The sequence below is a fragment of the Mustela lutreola genome, chromosome 4 (genome assembly GCF_030435805.1).
Source record: "Mustela lutreola isolate mMusLut2 chromosome 4, mMusLut2.pri, whole genome shotgun sequence".
Lineage (NCBI taxonomy): Eukaryota > Metazoa > Chordata > Mammalia > Carnivora > Mustelidae > Mustela > Mustela lutreola.
Genome location: NC_081293.1, coordinates 60,788,514 through 60,794,732, shown reverse-complemented (window position 1 = coordinate 60,794,732; position 6,219 = coordinate 60,788,514). Strand labels below are relative to the sequence as shown.

Genomic DNA, 6,219 nt, shown 5'->3' with positions numbered 1-6,219 from the left:
CTTCTCAACAGAAGTATGAAATTTAAGTTAGAATGGCATTGTTACATTCTTTTCTATGTTAGTAATTATTGTGTTTGTTTCAGTATCTAAAATCAATTTTTTGTTCACTTTCGTATTATTATTCTTTTCAATTTAATTTAGAGATTATATGTGTTATAAATGCAATATAAGGGGCTCCTGGGTGGCTCAGTGGGTTAAGGCCTCTGCCTTCGGCTTGGGTCATGATCCCAGGGTCCTAGGATCGAGCCCCGCATTGGGCTCTCTGCTCAGCAGGGAGCCTGCTCCCTCCTCTCTCTGACTCCCTCTCTGCCTGCCTGTGATCTCTGTCTGTCAAATAAATAAATAAAAATTTAAAAAAATAAATGCAATATAAATAACCAACATTTGATCAGCTCATATCCTTTCCTATGACGTTAAATGTGTGAGCAGCAATAATTGGGGAAACACACATACACATACACACAGACACCACCTCGTCATTGACCAGTTAAGTACACACTGAAAAACAAAGCTAAGTTTTTACTATTCTCTCAATGTTTATCATCTTTCATCAGTACCATTGTAGTCACTTTTTAAATGATTATCTTGCTTTCTTTTCAAATCAGCCTCTACCTTAAATGTCATCGTGTTTCTTCTAAAACACAAATCTTCACAGGCTCTTCACCCCTTAAACATTAATTGCATCTTTTTTCCTGAACTGTCACTCATCAGACTTCCAAGTGCTTTCCCATCATTTTCTGTGTTACATCTTGATAATTACAGTTCCTAAGTAACTTTCTGACTCTTCAATCTTTTTGCACATTCTGAGCATTCTCTCCTTCAAATAATTTATTCCTCTTTTTCATTCTGGCAAATTCCTTTGTAGGTCAAAAACATCCCCTAAACTGTCAACCATTGCACATTAAGTTAAGGTGCTTCCCTTCTGTCCTATGGCTGTATTTCTTTAATGCACACACCGCATTGCACTGAAATTATCATATATCTTCTCTCTAGTAGATTCTAAGGGACTTGAAAGCAGGGATCTTGCACCGAAGAGGTTGAATGCAGAAAGGAGCTGTACAGCATAACTGTGAAGAGTTTTTGGCTTCAGATGCCTGCTTTTAAATCCCAGTTCAGCAGTTATAACTGTGGGACTTCAGCCAAGTAATTTAACTTTTTGGAGTGCACATTCTTCTTCTGTAAAATGGGGATGACAATAAGATCTGACTGATAGAACTGGTGTACAAATGAGTTAATATTCAGACCTGGAACATTGTAAAGTTTCCATAATTTTTTCCCCCATTGGAATCACTTTTTAATATTTAAATACAAAAAGTTGAGCACTTAATTTATTTTTTCTTTTTTAGATAGATACCCAGGTCTCTCATAGCCAAAATGGGCAGAAGAAATGAGCTCCTGCTCTGTCCTCCAAAGTCCCAATCCTGTGGTTGAAACTGCTGCCAGGCCCTCCCTCCCTTCGAAAAATGGGATAGTGAGATCTTCCAGTCATGAGTGATTTAGTGAAAGGGGTCGGATGGCCAGAGCTGGAGTAACTATCTGCACTGCTGCATTCTGGTATCGGGGTGAGAACAGAAGAAATGGGACAGCGTGGAGGGCACAGTTGCAAGTTGGGAGGCTCTGGGAGACACTGGGGAGAATTCCTTAGATAGATCAATGTGCCAAAATTAAAAAAATAATAATAATAACCCAAATAATTAGCAGTTCAGACACTATTGAATTTTCAAACTTGTCCCACCAAGACAAGTCATATAGCAGTAGCAATCTAGATCTTTCCAGGTAGTGAAGGTAGAACATTTCCCTCTGAGAGCCTCATGTTAGGCCCTAGAAGTATCTGCCACGGCTGCAGTTGGGGCTGCTCCATTTGCAACTTCTCAGTCTCAAAGACAACAGGAAGAACCAGGATCGTGACGGAAGTGGTCCCAATCCATAAGGATGCCCTGGAAAACATGTACATTTTCTGAGCCACAAAGGGAGAGATCAAAAGTGGCTCCAGCAGCGGTCTGGAGCCTTTCTGGGAACATCCCCGTCAGACCCCACAGTCTCTCCACCAGGGTCTCCTGGAGCTCCTGGCCGGCTTCCTCCTCCAACTCTTCCTGAGTCTTCTCAGGATCACCTTTGGGAAGCAATTTGTCAGGGGACAGGGGCGCCCCAGGACCACCAGTGGTGGCAGCCATTTGTTCCATAAATATTGATGGTTACTACTATAGTAGATACCTAAATAATACTGATAGCATGAATAAATTAATACTGAGCTCACATTGCCCTGTAATCACAAACATTGTGAGAGACACTACTATATCAGAAATTATACCATGTTGTGAAATGGCTACCTGCATGATGGATCTTTGATCTCAAACGTGTTGTTTGGGCAATGTTGAACCAGTTTTCAAGATTTTACACTGGGAGAGTTTACATTAACATCAGGACTTTCTGATTTTTTTCTTTTAAGTAAGCTTGGAAAATTTGGCAACTTTTAACCCAATTCCCAATTGATAAAAATAAGCTTGAACAGAATTACAGTAAGTTCCCTTCACATTGATGACATATTCTCCACTTTGTGCAGTCTGAGTCTTCCTAGCACTGAGGCTATCATTTGTCATACTTAGCACTTGAATATTATTTTTAAAAAGATTTATTGACATATAATTCATGTACTAAACAATTTACCCATTAAAGCATACACTTCAATCCTTTTAATATCTTTGTAGAGTAATGCATTCATCATCCAATCAACTTTAGACCGTTTTCATTACCTTCCCCCCAAACCTGCATACTATACCTGTCAACCTCAGGCCACCTGTCTCCCAGCCCTAGACAACCACTAATGTACTTTCTGTCCCCATGAATCTGCCTATTCTAGATGTTTGATACAAATGGACTTATGTGTGGTTCTGCATGAGTGGCTTCTTTCACTTAGTGTAGTGCTTTCTAGGTTCATTCATGTTATAGCTTGTATCAGTACCCAATTTAATTTTACTGTTGAATAACATTCCATTGTATAAAAATACCAAGTTTTTATTTATTTATTTATTTACTTACTTGCCAGTTGATGGACGTTTGGGTTGTTTCCATTTTTTGATAATGCTGTTATGAAAATTACTGTAAAAGTTTTTGTGTGGCAATATGTTTTCATTTCTCTTAGATATATACCTAGGAGTGAAATTGCTGGGTCACATGGTAACTCTATGATTAAACATTTGAAAATCACTAAACTCTTTTCCCAAATGGCCACATCATTTCACACTCCCACCACCTGCATAAGGGTTCCAGTTCCTCCACATCTTGGCCAAAACTTATTATCTCTCTTTTTTATTCTATGCAACGTAGAATATGATTGTGAAGTTGTATTTCATTGTGGTTTTGAAGTGCTTGTGCCTAATGGTTAATGAATGGTTTGTGCATCTTCTGGAATGTGTCTTCAGATCCTTGGTCCATTTTTAATTAGGTTATTGGTTTTTTTATTATGGAGTTGCAATGTTTTTTTTTTAAAATATTCTCAATTCAAATCTTTTATAAGATGCCTGTTTTTCAAAAATACTCTCCCACTATGTGGGTTATCCTTTGACTTTCTTGATGGTTTTTTAGAAGCAAAAAGTTTTCCTTTTGATAATATTCATTTTAACTTTTTATTTTCCGTTTCTCGTTCCCTCTTTCAGTGTCATATACAAGAAATCATTATCTAATCCAAGATCCTGAAGATTTACACACTCACACACACACACACAACACGCACACACACACATTTTCTTCTACTATTTCATAGTTAATCTCTTACATTTAAGTCTTTGGTAAATTTTGAGTTAATTTTCATACGAGATAAGGGCACTACTACTTTCATCCCTGTGATTCCCCCCCCCCCCATTTGTCCCAGAAACATTGAAAAGACTATTCTTTCCACATTTAACTGTCATGGAACCTTTGTTGAAAATCAACTGCCCCAAAATACAAGGGTTTATTCTGGACACTCAGTCTTATTTCATTGATCTATATGCTTATTCTTATCTAAATTACACACTGTTTGATTACAGTGGCTATGTAGTAAGTTTTATAATAGGAAATGTTTGTTTTTCTCTTTTGTCCTTTTGTTGTTTTGGCTATTCTGGATCTCTAGACTTTTCATATGAATTTTAGCATTAGTTTGTCAATTTCTACAAATAAATCAGTGAGGATTGCATTGAATCTGTCTATCAATTTGTGGAGTATTGTTATTTCATGATATTGTCTTCTACTCAATGAATTTGATGTACATTTCTACCTAAGTATCCTTTGATTTCTTTCCATGGTGTTGGGCAGTTTTCAGAGTAAGTTTTGCATGCCTTTTGCTAAATTCATTTCTAAGTATTTTATTTATTGCTTCTATTGTAAATGAAATTTTCTTAATTTCCTTTCAGTTTGCTTATTGCTAGTAGATATAAACAATTGATTTTGTATATTAAGAATGTATTCTGTAACCTTGCTGAATTTATTTATTAATCTCTACTAATTTTTGTGGATTCCTTAGAATTATCTATACACAGGACTATGTCATCTACAAATATGATTTTATTTCTTCTTTTCCAATTTGAGTGCCTTTTTTTTATTTCTTTCCTGATCACTCTGACTGAAACTTTTAGAACAATGTTGAATAGAAATAGTAAGAGGGGACATACTGTCTTATTCCTGAATTTAGGAGGAAAGTACTCAGTCTTTCACCATTAAATATGTTTGGTGTGGGTTTTTTTTAATAGATGCTCTTTATAGAATTAATGAAGGCTCTTATTCTCAGCTTGTTGAGGGTTTTTATCATGAAGAGGAGTTTAATTTGGTTAATTTTTTTCTGACTATTGAGAGGCTCATGTAACTTTTGTCTTTTATTTTATTGATGAGGCATATTATGGAGTTGATTTTTATGGTCATTTCTTATAAATTTTCAGAGGGAAGTAAAATATTTATTATATAATAACTCAATCAAAGTAGGAAAAAATGTTTTACAAGTGGAAACATATTTATAAGGGAATGAAAATAAATTGTAAAAATGAGACACATCTGTCTAAATTTAAGGACAATGATCTTAATCCTTCAATGGAGAGCTAGTGAGAGTTCACAATGAACACTTCATTTCAGACTCCATTGATTTCCTTAAGATATGTTTGGAATTCAGAAACAGAATTAAAAGTATGAATCACATGTCTGGATTTTAGCAACACATATGTTGGGTTGTTATACTATACTTTTAAATAGAGGAGCATTTAAACAAGAGACACTAGCCTTCATTAGGAATATTATCAATACATGTGACTATGTTGATAGAGTTCCAATAAAATGAACAAATCTTGAAGGATTCACTAAGATTCACTAACATTATGTATTCTGCTCAAACATTCCCAAACTTTTAACAATGACTCAAATTATATTACTACATCTTTCTGCTATGTTGATAATTATGGCAACACCTTAGTATACAATGAAATATTATTCAACCAAGAGAACGTTGTAATTCTATCCTTTGCAGCAACATGGATGAACCTGGAGGTCTTGTGCTAAGTAAAACTAATGAGGCAGAAAAAGAAAAATACTCTATTTTATCACTTACATGTGGAATATAAAAGAAAAAAAAGTTGAACTTAAAAGAAATAGAGGTGGAGAAGATGGAGAGATGCTGGAAAAGAAATGTCTAAGTCTCATGTATATAAGGAATAAATTAATCTAATATACAGTATTGTGACTATAGTTAATAATACTGTATTGTATGCTTGAAATTTTCTAAAAAAATAAATCTGAAATATTCTAACTGCCAAAAAGAGAGAGAAAACTGTATAAGGTGTAGATGTGTTAATTTTAACCTGATATGGTAATGATTTCACAAAGTATGTGTATATCAAATTATCACACTATACACTTTAAATATATATAATTTTACTTGTCAGTTATACTCAAAAGAAGCCAGAGTGAAAAAAGAAATCTATATGCAAGACTTAATTAATTAGCATAAATAGGTTTTATAAGTAAATTTGTCACTGCTCAAGTGTGTTTTCAGAATATGAAGCTATTGAACCATTACTGTTTTTTATAAACACAGTTTTAGAAAAGATTAAGTCCCAGAGCCTCACATCTTTTTTTTTTTTAATTTTGGTTGCTTAGAATACAGTGTAATATTAGTTTTAGGTATACAATATAGTGGAATTTAATATTTCCATACAAAAACTGGTGCTCATCACAAGTGCACTCTGTAATAGCCAT

At 34.7% G+C, this 6,219-nt stretch overlaps 1 pseudogene; it reads right to left on the bottom strand.

Annotated features, from left to right (window-relative positions):
- Nucleotides 1-1,762: 1,762 nt before the first annotated feature.
- On the bottom strand, nt 1,763-2,174 carry LOC131830330 (mitochondrial import receptor subunit TOM22 homolog; annotated as a pseudogene).
- Nucleotides 2,175-6,219: the final 4,045 nt, after the last annotated feature.